The 16,165-nt window shown below is 55.8% G+C and overlaps 1 protein-coding gene and 1 long non-coding RNA gene across 6 annotated transcripts in view; one reads left to right on the forward strand and one right to left on the reverse strand.

The window, feature by feature from the left end:
- Positions 1 to 4,792, reverse strand: part of ZBED4 (zinc finger BED-type containing 4) — a 31,112-nt gene extending 26,320 nt beyond the window's left edge. Inside the window, exon 1 of one of the 5 annotated variants that reach the window (XM_072741028.1) lies at positions 4,641 to 4,792. The gene's annotated coding sequence lies outside the window, so the exon portion shown is untranslated. Of the gene's footprint in view, positions 1 to 1,535; positions 1,638 to 4,640 lie in introns of those variants that run through there. The other 4 variants (XM_072741029.1, XM_072741030.1, XM_072741031.1 and 1 more) reach the window with 4 other exon arrangements.
- Positions 4,793 to 5,964: 1,172 nt separating this feature from the next.
- On the forward strand, positions 5,965 to 7,758 carry LOC140595831 (uncharacterized). Its single transcript, XR_011997720.1, has 3 exons — positions 5,965 to 6,184; positions 6,836 to 7,015; positions 7,410 to 7,758. It is a non-coding gene; the product is annotated as an uncharacterized lncRNA (long non-coding RNA).
- The last annotated feature ends 8,407 nt before the right edge of the window (positions 7,759 to 16,165 follow it).

The raw sequence follows: 16,165 nt of genomic DNA on the forward strand, positions 1-16,165 counted from the left end.
CCTTGTGAACATCAAAACACACACAGAAGACTTTAATAGACCCAAATGTAATGAATACATAAAAATCCATGACCCTGCACCAATATTCAAGAAAGAAAAAGGGAAAACAAAAGCATTTGCCACAGTGAAGCTAAATGCCCTGAGTGCTGCTCCCTGATGAGTGGGGATGAAGGGGGCGGGTCCAGCATCGGTCCTGCCTACTCAGGACATCCAATGTGGCCACACAGAGAAGAACACAGGGAAGCTGGCATCCGAAGCAGGACAGCCTCCAAGAGTGGTGTGGCAGGAAGCACACAGCATCACCTCTGTGAACATGTGCCGCCTGCTGCCCATCAAGCCTCTTGCCATCAGATCCCAGCATAGGGGCGAGCAGTGGGGGGGGGGGGGGGGTGCGGAGCAGAGGAACAGGTCAGATTATGATACCGGCAAACCAGATCCAGAACACAGGGCACTCACAGGCCTAGTCTCTTCAGAAAGTCAATGTCACGGCAACAACTGGGTGGGCGGACATTACTCCCGAAGAAAAGAGACTTAAAGAGACAAAATAATGACCTAAACCAGATTCTGGTTTGGAGAAATGGGCTACCAAAGACGACTGGGGCCAAGCAGGGAGACAGGAGCGGGGACTGGCCCGGGTGATGCCGAGACATCCCTGTCCCCATCCTAGACGTCGTCGGGCACCACGTGCTGGTCCTATAAAACAGTCCCCACCTGCCTCTTCTTTGGAGAAAAGGACATTTAGGGGTGAGTATCTGTGATTTCCTTTGAAAAAGTTCAGCAAGCAGCATCTGGGCAGAAGGTAGCGGTCAGGGTGACTCCGACCAGTGCTCTCTGTAAGTTAGAAACTTCATAATTCATACATTTAAAACCCTGAAGCACACTTGTGTCCAACTCAAGGTTCACACGCTCTCAATGAGTCAGTGAGCCACAGCGACACTGCCGCCTGGTTCCCGCTTGGAGACAACAGTCTTCCCAGCAAGGTCATAAATTAAGATCTGGCCTCCGTCTGAGAGTACCTTTCACACATCTTGAGTGTGCGTAGGCATAACTAACACAGCCTTGGGGTGTGGCCAGAGCATCAAGCGCCTCGAAGCCAGAAGTTCCACAAGAGCCACTGTGCTCACAAAAAGGAAAACTAGAACCCAGAGCCGGCTGCGCCCTGAAGGGAGACAGAACCAAGAGCCAGGGACCGCTGTGAAGGGTTAAAGTTCAGAAACCCAGAACCAGAGCCGTTTCCATGAGATGTGGTCAGAAATCACGATAAGGCTACCTTGGAAACAAAGCACATTCCAAAGCAAGCAAACAGCCCATGCTAAGGTCAGCTGGTCTCCGTTCTGTCCCTGAAATGTTCTGGGTCACAGACCGGGGCTATTTGCTGGTTCTGCTCACTCGTTTTGTGGGTCCCCTCTACCCAACAGCAGCACCCTGCCTGCCTACCTTTTCCCATGGGGACAGGGCAGTCCCACGAGGAATAGGTCAGAAATTGCTGCTGTGGTTGGAAGCTACCAAGAGTTTTAGAGCGTCCTTTTACTTACAGGATGTGGATCACGGCCTCTGTGACAGAGTAACCGGAGCTCTCCCGGAAGAGCTCAGCGCTCCCGCTGCTGCTCCCTCGCCTGGCAAGTGAGCAGACCATCAGGGGCAGATGAGCCAGCGGTGGCCTTGGATGGAAACACGGCCCCTCATGGTTTACGTCTGTGAGGACAGTGAAGCAGGACAGAGCAGGTGCAGGGGGCCAGGGGCACTCGGTCCAGATCAAGGAACGGTCACACGGAGAACCCCAAGGTGGGCCGGCAGGGGACAGCCCGCCCACCCCAGGCCCAGGCCGCTGTCAGCGGTGGGTGAGTGCCAGGAAGGGCTGCACCGCAGATGCCCCTCAGGAGCACAGGCTGCCGCGGACACGGAGGCACCCACAGGGCTCGGGCTCAAGCAGTGGGGCCAGCTTCTCCGCGGCTTCTTCCCTAGGGCCTCCATCTGTGGCCCAGGCCCCTGACGCTGGACTCCCCGAGAAGGGGTCTTCCTGGAACACACTTCTCGAACAGACTCTGCCCACCACCTCTGCTCGCACCTGCCTGAATTTTCCTTGGGAGAACTGGCTGGCCCTTTATCTCTGGCTTAAGTCTATTCCCAGCATCAGGCTTAGGTTCCCTGAGGGCAAGGCCACCTTTTACAAACCACCGCTGCGCCCAGCAGGTAGGCTAGGCTGCCCTCAGCAGGTAGGCCTGTGCTGGGTACAGAGCAAGAGGCCAGGATCCTGAGTCCAGCACCTGTCTCCTCCAGGACCTCTGCCTCAGAAACAGGCAGCATGAGAAGGAAAGGCGCTAGCTTTCTTGCAGCAATGCTTTCCAGAACATCAACCACCTGGAGCACATCACCAAGTAATTAATGAGGAAGTGATCTGAGCCATCTCCGAATGGAGAGACACCGGGGGAAGGGAAGTGGGGTGAGGGAGGAGAGCAGGAAAGGGGGGTATAAAGAGGGCCAGCCCCTGGAAGGGGCGTGGACGGCACATCCGTGAGTCCAAACACTGCAGACACTATAGTCATCAGGGCCAGGGGCGAACTGTGACACTATGCAGCTAGATTTGCTAAGAACAGAGCGTAAATAACAGATTCCTACAGCTCACGCTCTCAGGCCCTGGGATTTAAATAGTGCCTGAAAAACCAAATCGTCGTTAGAAGAACAACAGCCGAGGACTCGCAGCTCTGTGCTTTGTGCAGAGCAGCTCAGGAGGAAGCAGAACGCTGGAGACCAGAGCCACCGGAGGCGGAGGCTCGGATGCCAGCATCACTCAGCTGCTCCCCCCCCCTCGAGGCAATCATCACCACCGAGTGCTGCGTGCTGGGAGGGGAGGGGGGATCAGACCGGAGTTCACCAACTGAAGGAGCTGGGGCCGGGCGCAGACCACACGGCACTGACCACGATCACGGCTCCTCCTGCTGTGACAGCTGCACCTCCCAGTTCTGCTCACTGTCCCGACCCTACTCTGTGCTGGACAAGACACCCGGTTCCTCCGCTCTCTGAATATCCTGCATCGGCTCCATGGCACAGACGCGGAATTCAAGCCACTGCCCTAACAATTCACTTTAAATCTTTCTCCCCTGTGTTACAACATTCTTTCCACAGCATGAATTACTCACAAACCTCCTGATTTGCACGTCGTGATGTTAAAGAACAGAGCTTTCAGGTCCAAAATATCAGGAATAACCAGACCAGTGTGTGCGGGAGGGGGCGGCTGTCAGGTAATCACCTGTCAGGGAGAATAAGAGTCCAAGCTGTCCTCCAATACACGGGGATTAACCGTGTCCTTTGAAACGTTGAGAAGATTCACAGAAGACGTCTTGCCTTGTCCTATGTCTTCTTGAGAAAATGTGAAGTGTGACAGGGAGATAGGACCTGCATAAGGCTTTTAGGAGGCATGTGTCCTTGCACCAACATCCCGCAGAGGACTTCAAGGCTGAGCCCAACTCCTGCTCGCACTTTCCTCTTAAAAGGCAGCTTTGCTTAGTGACCAAAATCAATCCATAATTGAAATTTAGGGGACGCCCGGGGTGGCTCAGTGGTTGAGCATCTGCCTTCAGCTCAGGGAGTAGCCCCGGGGTCCCGGGATCGAGTCCTGCGTTGGCCTGCTTCTCCCTCTGCCTCTCCCTCTGGGTCTCTCATGAATAAATAAAATCTTTCTACAAAAACCCCGAAATGTGGCTTATTCGTAGTATTTACTCAGAGACTTCAACTAAATCTTTTCAAGTCTCCTAATTTTTTTAATCACCACGATATACGCAAAACAACAAACATTCATATTCCTATATAAAAAGTCGCAAAGGGTGCCCCTGCTCTGGCAAACCAGCCTCACTGAAGTCTAAAGTGGATTTTTTAAAAGCTGTGCACTTGATGCAGACGGAGCTAACTTCAAAACAAACGACTTCCCTTTTTTTATACAAAGAGAAGGATGAGAGCAGCGGTGTCCTGGCTGGAGAGCGGCTCGCAGGGCTGCAGGGAGGTGCGGGGGTCCCCGGGGTCGCCGGGGGGAGGAGGGAGGGGGGCGAGCAGCTGCGATCCCCGACCAGGTGCGATTGCGCGGGGCGGGTGATTCGCATCGTGTTCACGAGATGCAGCGGCGGCGCCGAGACGGGCCAGCGAGCCTCCGCGGCATGTGCTTCCTGAGACATTTAACCGAGGCCGTCGGCGGGCTCTTCCTGGAAGCAGCGCGGAGCAGCGAACCCACCTGCAGCGCGGCCCGGCGGCGGCGGCCGGGGCTTGGGGAGGCCTCGGGGTCGCGCCCCCGGCCCCCGCCCCCCGCCCCAACTTCCAGCACTCGGGGTGTTTTGTCCACACGCCGCCGCCGCCCGGAGAGCGCGCCCCGGGCCCGGCCCGCCGCGCGCCAGCTGTCAGCCGCGGGCCCGGGGCGGGGGCGGGGGCGGGCGGGGTCCGGGCCCCCGGAGGCCGCGCCCGCCCGCCCCGCCCCCCGGCGCCCCGGCCCGCGCCCCCGGCGCCCCCCGCGCCCCCCGCGCCCCCGGCCGCCCCCGCCCCCGCCGCGACCCCGACCCCGACCCCGCCGCGCGCCAGGACGGCCGGGCCCGGGGCGCCAGCCCGCGGAGAGCCGCAAGCCCCGGCCGCCCGCCCGCCCGCCGCACACTCACCGCGGCCGCGGGGCTCCGGGCGGCGCGGCTCCCGCCCTCCTGCGGACGACGGCCGGCGCGGGCGGGAGCTCCCATTCATTAGCCGCGGCTTTGTCTGCCCCCGCCGGCCCCTCCCGCCGCCGCCGCCGCCGCCGCCGCCCGCCGCCCGCGACGCCGCCGGACGCTGCGCCCCTCCCAGGGCCCCGCGCGGCGCGGGGCGGGGCCGGGGGCGGGGCCGGGCGGCCCCAGGGACCCAGGCGCGGCGGACGGGGCGAGCCCGGGCCCAACGCGCACGCGCCGTCTCCCGCCCTCCGCCGGGACGGGCCGACCGCGCAGGCGCGGCCACGCCCCCGGGCCGGGCCGGCAGCGCAGGCGCGGTCCCCAGCCCCGGGCTGGTGCGGACCGGCCTCAGAGGCGCAGATTCCGCACGCCCGCCTGGTCCCCGCGTCCGGCCTCGGCCTCCCTCCCGCGCAGGCGCAGACTCCGCGCTCCGGCCTGGGCTCGGGCCTCCGCGCAGGCGCAGTCCGGGCGCGCTGGCGGGTGGGCGGCTGGAGGGTCTGGCCGCGGTGGCCCGGGGTACGGCGGTCCCGGCGGCGGGGCGGGGCGGGGCGGGGAGCCCAGGGCCGCAGGACGCGCCCAGACCCGCTTACCCCGGCGCGGCGCGAGCGTCCTCCGTGGCGCCCGGGGGCTCCGAGGGCTGCTGCGCCTTCGCGCCGGTGCATCTAAGCCCTTAAGTCTAAGGCGATAAGGTGCTTCCACGCGCGGCCTGCCCCCTGCACCCCAGGGATTAGAACGGGAGCCCCGTGGGGGCCGCGCCGCAGGCCTGGGGCTCTTGGCAGCCGCGGAATGGGGACGGGTGGGGATGGGTGCGGGCGGGTGCGGGCGCCCGGGGCTCGGGTCATGCAGCAGTGGGACAGTGTGCAGAGCAGCTGAGCGGCGCAGACCCGGCCTGGCCCCGAGCCCTGCTGTCACCAGGTGCGGACGACAGCTGGCTGTAGGGCCCCGGCGCAGGTGCGCACTGCCACGTGTCCGTGCTCCTGCTAGGGGCCAGGCCGCGCTGGCGGGACCCCGTGACTGCGGACCGCGGGCCCTCTCCCTTGCACTCGCTTGTTGCTCGTCCCGGCGGCCGCAGGCGGTGGCTCTTTATATATTTTGTTCTCACGGATGGATCGCGCCTCCCAGAGTGCTGCCTGCCACGGGGTATCGGTGATCCTGGGTACAGGCGGGGGCGGGGGGCAGCATGCACCAGGGCCACAGTCCAATCAAACCGGCCACCTGTGTGTGGGCTTTGGTTCGTTTGGGTTTTCTTATTGCCCCGACCTAAGCATATTTTCTCACTCTTTAGTGGCTGGGAAAGTCAAAATAAGAATAGTGTTTCATGACCTGTGAAAATGCTATGAAATTCGAATGTCAGCATCCTGATGGAGTTCACTGGGACCCGGCCCCACCCGCTCGCGCAGCGCTGCCTGCAGCCAGTTTCGCAACACGCAGGCCGAGTGGAGGAGTACTTGCAACATGTGACCACAGCAGCTAGGAGTATGTGCCACCAAACCGCTTGCAAAAAGGTGTGGACTCCGGCCCTAGATGAAGGAACAGCCCCTGCCGTGCTGCCTGCCCAGACACCTTCAGGGGCTCCCCTGCCACTCGAGGCCAGAGTGCTCGCAGCTGTGGTGACCAGGCCCACACCGCCCTCCCTCTAGGGAGGACTTGGCTGCAGCTACACTCGACCCACCTCGGGCCCTTCGCCCTGGCTGTTCCTCCAACTGCAGTGCTCTTCCTCAATTGACTGCCTGCCCACCCCCACCCCCACCTGCTCAGATCTTTGCCCAAATGCCACTGTGCTGGCGAGGCCACTGGACCCTCTCCTCTAAGGTAGCGCCCCTCCCCTCCCGGCTCCCGCAACTTCATTGCTCTCTGACGGGTGCCCAGCCTCCCCGACCTCAGCAGCCGCTCTGGGCGAGCAGCCGCTTCTCTGACACATGCACTGATGAAGCCATGCCCGGCAGGAGCAGAGCAAGCACGTCCTGAGTCTTGGCAGGATAGGTGGTTGTGTCCCCAGGGCTCCACGCCCAGGCGTGGACAGGAAAGGTTCCCCTAGCACAAGGGCAGCAACCGTTCCCAGGTCCACCCTCCCTCCTGCACCGTCCACATCCTGAGGGCCAGCCAGGTGTGGCCGGCTCTGACCCCTCCTGGGCGGGATTTTGCTGTGTGCACAGGACGGCCATATAGCTTAATGGCAGAGGAGCCCTGAAGTGCAGTGCTGGGAGCCGTGGAGCCAGCAGCGGTGCACACGGACCGCCTCTCGAGTCAGGATGCACGGTGGCCCGATTGAAGAGCTGTGTCCACATCTTTGAGGAGCACTCCACTCCCTCCTGGGAGACTGGCAGGATCATGAGGTGAAGGTGGCGGCAGGTGGACACCAAGCTGCCAGGATACACTGGGCACTGGCAGCAGTGAACCCAAAGGCTCCGTACTCCAGAATACCCCCAGCCCCCACCCCGTGATTCCCCCACCGGGTATCCCCCATCCCAGTGTCCCCATCACTGCTGCCCTAGGACTGCTCTAGCCTCCTGTGGTGATCACTGCCCACAGTGGAGGCTCCAGCTGCCCCAGGACGCGCAGGAAGAGGGACCCTGTGCTGTCCCAGCCTTGCGGCATCTGTGCCCTTACAGGCCAGAGAGCCCCAGTCCCCTAATGGAGCCATGTGGAGGTGTCTGGGGGACTCGGGTCCTGTGACCTAACGCTCTTGGGCTGGATGAGCTCTAAGGGCCTGCACTTCTCTGCTTCCAGAAAGCCCACTGCGCAGCCCTGGAACCCCAGAGCTGCACCAGCAGGGTGCCATCTTGGTGTGGAGGGGACGATGACGTTAGGATGCTGCCAGCCTGGCATGTGATGCGGCCAGAAACAGGCAGGGGCAGCCCGGCGCAGAGTAGGTGCGCAGTCACCTCTGGTGCCAGCTGCCGGCCCCAGGCCTGCTGCTGAGACCTCGGGCTTCCCTTCCCAACCTGGGGGAAGCAGGAGTGTGGCGTGAAGCAGGTGGGGAGGACTTGCATCCACCGGAGCACCCAGACCTGCGCCTCTGCTCAGAGGGTGGACGGATCCTGTCCATCGGAGGCCCCGGCAGCGGAGACACCTGCTGGTGAGAAGGCCAGGACCAGGAAGAGGCTGGGGACCCCCTGGGTGCGTCGCTGGGGTTTGGCCCTCCCTGGGGTGTAGACGGGGGGGGGGGGTGCGGGTGAAGGAGAGCTGGGGATGACTGCCAAGACCACTCAGTGTGTGGGGAGAGCTGTGGCATCGGTGGCAGACACCGCGGGGCCCCAGGACAGGTGCAGGAATTGGTGAGGGATGGAGGCAGACGGGAGCCACAGGTGGGCCGCTGCAAGCAGCGAGGACCTCCGTGGATACAGAACGGCCTTGGGGACAAGTTCTAGCGGAGCCTGCCAGGAGGAGCTTCAGCACATCAGGGACACGGGGTGGTGGGGGCTGTGACTGGGATGCGGTCCTCGGGAGGGAGCGCCCGGAAAACATCAGGCACCAAGGCCTTGGGGCAGGAACCAGCATGGGGGTGGGGGCAGGGGGATGCCCCGCAGGCTGGGAGGGGCCCCTCAGGAAGGGGCATGAGAGTCTGCTCGGGAGGAAGACAGATGGAGGCAGAGGATCCCCGGGGGAGCAGCCCTGTCCACTGCTGGGTGGAGCCGACGGAGCCCAGGATGCCTCCTTGGTGAGAAGGGGGTGCCTGGGGTTCAGGTGGGCGCACGCTGGCCCTGGCCTTCCTGTCCTGGCGACCCTGCCTCTGGCAGCAGCGACAGATTCCACTTTATTTTCCAGGCAGAAACAGCTTTGGAGTTTGTGGTCATAACCAGGATTGCCAGATCTAGCAAGTAAAAGTAACAATATGGCCCGAATGTGGCACCGGACAGCTTCATACTAAAAAATTATCTACCTGGGTTTAAAATTTAACTGGGCACGCTGTATTTGATCCAGCAAGCCGGTCATAACAGGAATAGTATCCCCTCCCCACCAACCACCCGGCCAACAGCAAAATAAAGAACCAGGGAGAACCGTCAGCCACCCCGGGGGGATGACTTGGAAACAAGCTCGTTGTGTGTCTCTGCCCCGGTTTCACACCCAGGCTGGTGGCTCAGAACACAGACACGGCCTCACTGTAGGTATTGCGCTCCAATGCGCTGCGTGCACCCCACGGCCGGCCTCACGCGGGTGACCCCGGGGCCCCGCAGCACGGGTGCAGCTCTCAGGCTGCAGGGCGCCGTGCACCCAGGGGCGCAGGGCGCGGGGACGGTCCCCGCAGTGGCCACCTAGCTCCCGGGGAAGTCGCCTGCCCAGAGGCCCTGCCGGGCCCCTCACGTTATTTCTTCAGGAAACGTTTGTAGCAGTGAGATTTTTTTTTTTCTTTTTGAGATTCATTTTATTTTATTTTATTTTTAAAATTTGTTTATTAATGAGAAACAGAAAGTGCAGCAAACCCAGGCAGAGGGAGAAGCAGGCTCCATGCAGGGAGCCCAACGTGCGACTCTATCCCTGGTCTCCAGGATCGCGCCCTGGGCCAAAGGCAGGCGCCAAACCGCTGCGCCACCCAGGGATCCCCTTTTTCTTCCTTTTTAAAAAAATAACAGTGGGGAGGCTGCCCGCGTGGCCAGGCCATTGAGTGCCCGACTCTTGCTTTCAGCTCAGGTCATGACCTCGGGGTTGTGGGATCGAATCCTGCGTCAGGCTCAGTGCGCAGCACAGAGTCTGCTTGACACTCTCTCTCTCCCGTCCCCACCTGTCAAATAAAAAAAATAAAATATCTAAAAATAAGTGAACAAAGGGAGAGTCGGAGGGTCGCAGCCAGGGCGCGGACGCCTACGCAGTTGGCTGCTGCTGCTCCGACTTCGCGCGTGCAGGGCTGCGGGCGGCGGGCGGCGGGCGGCGGGCGGGCAGCCCTCCTTCCGCAGGTTCTTGGCCGCGGGAGCCTCCCGGTGCCAGTGCCGGTGCCGGTGCCGGCAGGGCCGCTCCGCACTCTGTTCCCACTGACCGCTCCGCTTGCGGCCCACGCGGGCCCACGTCCTCCCCACCCCGCGGCCCCCGGCGCGTGGCCGCTGCGCCCTGGTCCTCAGAGCAGCCGCCAAACTGTGTGGGCACGTGGCCCCGCCCCACGGCGAGCCCCCGCCGCTCCGACCCTGCGCGTCCTCCCCACGCGCTCGCGCTCGGTTGAAGGGCTCCTCCCACCCGCCCGCGGGGTTTGCGTGGACCTGGAAGGCCTGTTTGGGCTCCTGACCCCGGGGCTGCGCGTTCTGTATCCCTGCCGCGCTTGGCCCCTTCCTGTGGCCGCGGATGTGCCCTCCCCGCCCCCTGCTCCCCCCAGGCTCCTCGCAGGGCTTCCCGGCACGGCCCTCCCCCTCCTCCCCTCCCCTCCCCTCTCCCCCTCCTCTCCTTTCCTTTCCCCCTCCTTTCCCTCCCCTCTCCCCCTCCCCTCCCCTTCCCTTCCCCCTCCTCACCTTCCCCCTCCCCCTCCTCCTCCTCTTCTCCCTTCCCTCCCCCCTCCCTCCCCTCCCCCATCCCCTCCCCTTCCCCCTTCTTCCTCCTCCCCTCCCCTTCCCCCTCCTCCCCTCCTCTCTTACCCTCCATCTTCTCTCTCCCCTTCTCCCTCCTTTCCCTCCCCTCCCCCTTCCCCTCTTCCACATTCCCCTTCCCCTCTTACCTGCCCCTGTCAACTCCCTCTCTTCTCCCCCTCTCCCTCCCTTCCTCTCCTTCCCCTCCTCCTCTCCCCCTCCTTCCCCATCCCTTCCTCCTACTTCCCCTCTTTCTTGCCCTTTGAGCATCCAGTTGCTCCAGTACGGTCTTGAAAAGTCTATCTTCCTCCGTTGAAATGCTTTTTGTTTGTCAAAAATCAGTACAACTGGGCAGCCTGGGTGGCTCAAAGGTTTGGCGCCACCTTCCACCCAGGACTCGATGGGATCGAGTCCCGCATCGGGATCCCTGCATGGGGCCTGCTTCTCCCTCTGCCTGTGTCTCTGCCTCTCTCTGTGTCTCTCATGAATAAATAAAATATTTTTTAAAAAATCAGTGGGGCCTGTGTATGTGGGTCTATTTCCAAGGTCTCTGTTTCCCTATGATCTGTGTGTCTCTCCATCTGCCAATACCACACAGACCTGATTCCCATAGCTATACCGTGTTGAAATCCGGCAGGCCAGTTCCTACCACTTACTCTCCTTTTCAAAGTTATTATAGCTAGAATTGTTCCTTCACCATTCTTTTTTTTTTTTTTTATGATAGTCACACAGAGAGATAGAGAGAGAGAGAGAGAGGTAGAGACACAGGCAGAGGGAGAAGCAGGCTCCATGTACCGGGAGTCTGACGTGGGATTTGATCCCGGGTCTCCAGGATCGTGCCCTGGGCCAAAGGCAGGCGCCAAACCGCTGCGCCACCCAGGGATCCCCCTTCACCATTCCATATACAGTCTAGAACAAGCTTGTCCATATCTAAGAAAAATCTTGTTGGAATTTTGACAGGAATTGTGGTGAACTTGTGTATCAATTCAGAGAGAACTGGCATTTTTACTGTTTTGTTTTCTAACCATGCAAGTGGTATGTCTCTACGTTTATTTAGACCTTTGAATTCTTTCATCAGCATTTTGTCACTTTCAGCATACGAGTTCTACACATGGTTTTTAGAGATTACACTTAGTATTTTGTCTGATTTAGAGCCATTGTAAATGGTTGCATTTCTAATTTCAGTTTCCTTGTGTTGATTGCTAATAGTTGTGGTAGAAGCAAGAAGAGCTGATATGAAGTCAGAGGCAGTCTGCCGGAGAATTCCCTCTTGCTTGGGGGAGGCCAGCCTTTGTGTTTTTCAGGCCTCCAACTGATTGGATGAGGCCCACCCACATAATAGAGGGCAATCTGCTTTACTCAAAGTCCACTGATTTTTTTTTTTTTTTATTGCATGACTTCTTTACTTGTTACAAGTTAAGTATCTAGATATTTTTTTTTTACTGACTTTGTAAGTGTTCTCAACATCTCCATTCCTATGTGCATATTCAATTCCTCACACTAAATTATAGGGTCCCTTACTTTTCTCTCTCTCTCACTATGATTTTTTAAAATTTAAATTCAATCAATTAACATATAATGCATTACTAGTTTCAGAGGTAAAGCTTAGTGATTCATCAGTCTTATATAACACCCACGTGTCCTCCTTAATGCCCATCTTCCTGTTTCCCCATCCCCCCCACATCCCCTCCAACAACACTCAGTTTGTTTCCTATGATTAAGAAAGAGTCTCTTATGGTTTGTCTCCCTCACTGATTTTGTCTCCTTTTTTAAAAGATTATATTTCTTCATTAGAAAGAGTGAGAAAGAGAGAGAACAGGAACAGGGGCAGAGAAAGGGGAGAAGCAGACTCCCTGCTGAGTAGGGAACCCAATGTGGGGCTCGACCCCAGGACTCTGGGATCATGATCTGAGCCAAGGGCAGATGCTTAACCAACTGAGCCACCCAGGTGCCCCTCTGGTTTCATCTTGTATTATTCCCCCCCTTCTCCTATGATCCTCTGTTTTGTTTCTTAAATTCCACATGAGTGAGATTATATGGCAGGTATCTTTCTCGGACTAACTTGTTTCACTCAGAATAACACCCTCTAGTTCCATCCATGTTGCAAATGGCAAGATTTCTTGTTTTGATGGCTGAGTAATAGTCTGTTGTACATACAGACCACATCTTCTTTGTCCATTTACCTGTCGATGGACATCTGGGCTCTTTCCATAGTTTGACTCTTGTGGACATTGCTGCTATAAACACTGGGGTGTAGGTGTCCCTCTGGATCACAACATCTGTATCCTTAGGGTAAACACCCAGCTGTGCAATTGCTGGGTCACAGGGTAAATCTATTTCAATCTTTTGAAGACCCTCCACACTGTTCTCCAAAGTGGCCACACCGGCTTGTATTCCCACCAGCAGTGTATGGGGCTCCCCTTTCTCTGCATCCTCACCAACATCTGTCATTTCCTGACAAAGTCCACTGATTTAAATGTAACCGTCATCCAAAAATACCCTCCCAGAAAAAACCAGAATAGTGTTTGACTAAGTCTCTGAGCACCATGGCCCAGCCACATTGACACATAAAATTAACCATCACAGGCCTCTTAATACCCTTCTGATGTCTGTGGCTCTGGAGTGATGCCTGCTGGTTCATTCTTGATTTTAGTAATTGCTGTTTCTCTTTTTACTTCTTTGTCAGTCTTGTCTGAGGTTTGTCAACTTTATTGACCTTTTCAAAGAACCAGCTTTTTCTTTCTTTGATTTTGTTTCCAGTTTCATTGATTTCTACTCATGTAATTTTCTTCCTTCTTCTTGCTTTGGGCTTATTTCACTTTCTTTTTTCTGTAGCTACTTAAAGTGGGAGCTTAGATTATTGATTTGAGGGGCACCTGGGTGGCTCAGTCGGTGAAGTGATTGCCTTTGGCTCAGGTCATGATCCCAGGGTCCTGGGATGGAGCAGGGAGCCTGCTTCTCCCTCTGCCCTTCCCCCTGCTTGTGCTCTCTCTTTCTCTCTCTCTCTCTCTGTCAAATAAATAAATAAAATCTTTAAAAACTAGGTTATTGATTTGAAAATTTTGCTCTTTTCTCAGCTATAGATTTAGTGTTATAGATATCCCTCTTAGCATTGCTTTAGTTAGGTCCCAGAAAGTTTGATATATTGTATTTTCACCTTTCTCAGTTCCATATTTTTGTTAAAGATTTTACTTATTTATTTGAGAGAGACAGAGAGATGGCAGAGGGAGGGGGAGAGAAAGAATCCCAAGCAGATTCCCTGCTGAGCATGAAGCCTGATGCAGGGCTCGATCCCATGACCCCAAGATCACACCTTGAGCCAAAATCAAAAGAGTCGGACGCTCAATCGACTGAGCCACCAGGTGCCTCTCAGTTCAATATTTTTGAATGCCCTTAAACTTTCCTCTTTGACCCGTGGATTATTTAGAAGTTTGTTGTTTAGGGGTGGGTGGGGTTTGTTATTTTAGTCACTGGGGGGTTCCGTGGTTGCGTGTCTGCCTTCAACTCAGGGCGTGATCCTGGTCCTGGGATCGAGTCCCACATCGGGCTCCCCGCAGGGAGCCTGCTTCTCCGTCTGCCTGTGTCTCTGCCTCTCTCTCTCTCTCTCTCTCTGTGTGTGTCTCTCATGAATAAATAAATACAATCTTAAAAAAAAAGTTTGTTGTTTAGTTTCCAAGTATTTGGAAATTTTCCTGGTCTTTCTGCTGTTGATTTTGAGTTTGATTCTGTTATAATTAGAAAACATCGTCTGTATGATTTATATTCTTTTAAATTTGTTGAGGTTTGTATTGTGACCCAGGATATGGTCTATCTCGGTTAATATTTCATGAGGGCTTGGGATCCCTCGGTGGCGCAGTGGTTTGGCGCCTGCCTTTGGCCCAGGGCGTGATCCTGGAGACCCGGGATCGAATCCCACTTCAGGCTCCCGGTGCATGGTCAGGCTCCCGGTGCATGGAGCCTGCTTCTCCCTCTGTCTCTCTCTCTCTCTCTCTGTGGCTATCATAAATAAATAGAAATTTAAAAAAATATTTCATGAGGGCTTGAAAAGGAGGTGTATTCTATTGTTCTTTGGCAGAGAGTGCTATAAATATTGTTTAGATCCCATTGGTGAGGAGGCCTAGAGTTCTTCTATATCTTCATTGACTTTCTGTCTCTTAGTTCTACCAGTTGCTGGGAGTGGGGTATGGACGTCCCTCATTATAATTTTATTTTTTGTTATTTTATTAAGATTTTTTTTTTTTTTTTTTAAGATTTTGTTTATTCATGACAGACACACAGAGAGAGGCAGAAACACAGGCAGAGGCAGAAGCAGGCTCCCTGCGGGGAGCCCGATGCAGGACTCGTTCCCAGGACCCCAGGATCATGCTCTGAGCCAAAGGCAGACACTCAACCACTCAGTCACCCAGGCATCCCACGATTTTCTTTATTTATTTGAGAGAGAGAGAGCATGAGCAGAGGGGAGAGGCAGGAGAGGGAGAAGCAGACTCCTCGCTGAGCAGGGAGCCCAACATGGGGCTGGATCCTGAGACTCTGGGACCGAGGCCACACCCACGTTTGTACTAAATTTGCATCATATATATCTTTTTTCATTCTTTTATTTTTAACCTACCTACATCATTATGTTTGAAGTGAGTTTCCTGTAGACAGCACATAGTTGGGTTGTATATTTTTTAAGTGTGTTCCACGACCAACATGGGGCTTGGACTCATGACCCTGAAATTGAAAGTTGCATGCTCTCCTGACTGAGCCAGCCAGGCATCCTAGCTGAGCTGTATTTTTTTTTAAATCCACTCTAACAATCTGTGTGTTTTAATCAGTGTATGTAGACCATTTACATTATTTTTTGTTGATATATAAAGGTTTAAGTCTGCCATTTTATTATTTGTTTTCTGTTTGTTCCCTCTCTTTCTTATTCATCTCTTCTTCTTTCTTATCTTCCTGTAGGATAACTAAACATTGTTTAGAATTCTGTTTCATTTTTTTATGTGTTTTGAGTACAATGTTTTGTATAGCTTTTCCAGGGGCGCTCTTAGTATGATAGTACGCACAAATTGTCACAGGCCACTGACTCCATTTTAGCACTTGGAATGAAGCATGGAAACCCTACTTCCACTTAGCTCCCTTTACTATCCCCACTTACAAAAATATAATTGTCTAAATTATTTCCTCTATATATTTAGTGCCACATCAGATAGTCACAAGTTTTGCTTCAGCCATGCAATACAAGAAAGCATGATAAGGATGATCCACTACACTCACCTCTATTTTGTCCACTCCTTTGTTTTCTTTCCTTCCTGAAGTTCTTTTCTTTTTTTAATATTTTATTAATTCATGAGAGACACACACACACAGAGAGGGATAGACACAAGCAGAGGGAGAAGCAGGCTCCATGCAGGGAGCCCGATGCGGGACTCGATCCCAGGACTCCAGGATCACACCCTGAGCCAAAGGTGGACGCTCAACCATGGAGCCACCCAGGCGCCTGGACAAGTGATTTTTAAAAATTGTAAACAACTTGGATATTATCTTAGGAGACTCTGAATCCTATTTAAACTTTCTGTTTTAGCAGGCAGTCATCCTGTTTAGGTGCAGCACATCCTAACCTATTTTCATGGGTTGTGGTTCCAATGATAATTTAGTTTTTAAAGCCCCTTCCTTTCCTACTCTGGTCTGTTTTGTTCATCTGGGGCCACAGAGGCTCCCATTTAATTCTGTTGGTGCTCTCTGTGGGGACAGAGGTGATTCCCTAGGCTTCCCAGAGCTAGTAGGTAGCTGTGTGAAAAGATGGATCTGTGGGATGGAGAGTACCTCCTCAATCTCTGCCTCTTCCCCCATGGGAGGATAGTTGAGCTCCCCTCACTGCTGGGGGAAGGCAGGGAGACAGTGGGCCTGGGCTACCTTCTGCCACTGGTGGGTCTGGAGATACTGGACCTGGACAGCCTTCTGCTGGGTAGGGGATGGGAGACTCCAGGCTTCTGTGTTATTCCTCCTCAA

This window comes from Vulpes vulpes, chromosome 16 (genome assembly GCF_048418805.1).
Source record: "Vulpes vulpes isolate BD-2025 chromosome 16, VulVul3, whole genome shotgun sequence".
Lineage (NCBI taxonomy): Eukaryota > Metazoa > Chordata > Mammalia > Carnivora > Canidae > Vulpes > Vulpes vulpes.